Source organism: Notothenia coriiceps, unplaced genomic scaffold (assembly GCF_000735185.1).
Source record: "Notothenia coriiceps isolate Sejong01 unplaced genomic scaffold, NC01 NC01_scaffold00000339, whole genome shotgun sequence".
Classification (NCBI taxonomy): Eukaryota; Metazoa; Chordata; class Actinopteri; order Perciformes; family Nototheniidae; genus Notothenia; species Notothenia coriiceps.
The window spans coordinates 4,278,641-4,278,851 of NW_011333040.1; the positions used below are offsets into that span (position 1 = coordinate 4,278,641).

Consider the following 211-nt stretch of genomic DNA (forward strand, 5'->3'; position numbering starts at 1 on the left):
GGACGTTGCGAGGCTCGCTGCTGCGAGGAGCGGGACACTGTGAGCTGGCTCACTGGTGTGGGGTCTGCGAGACAGCAAGACACAGCGGAACTCAGCCTGAGCACACACACAAACTCCCAGCCAGGCTGCGGGTGTGTGTGTGTGTTCGGGCTGAGTTCCGCGGTTTCTTGCTGTCTCGCAGACGGCCACTGGGCTCACGGGGGGGGGGGGG

At 65.4% G+C, this 211-nt stretch overlaps 1 protein-coding gene across 1 annotated transcript in view; it reads left to right on the forward strand.

The window, feature by feature from the left end:
- The window catches only part of hfm1 (helicase for meiosis 1), a 149,439-nt gene that overhangs the window by 20,843 nt on the left and 128,385 nt on the right, over positions 1-211 (forward strand). The gene's annotated exons all lie outside the window — the stretch shown is intronic.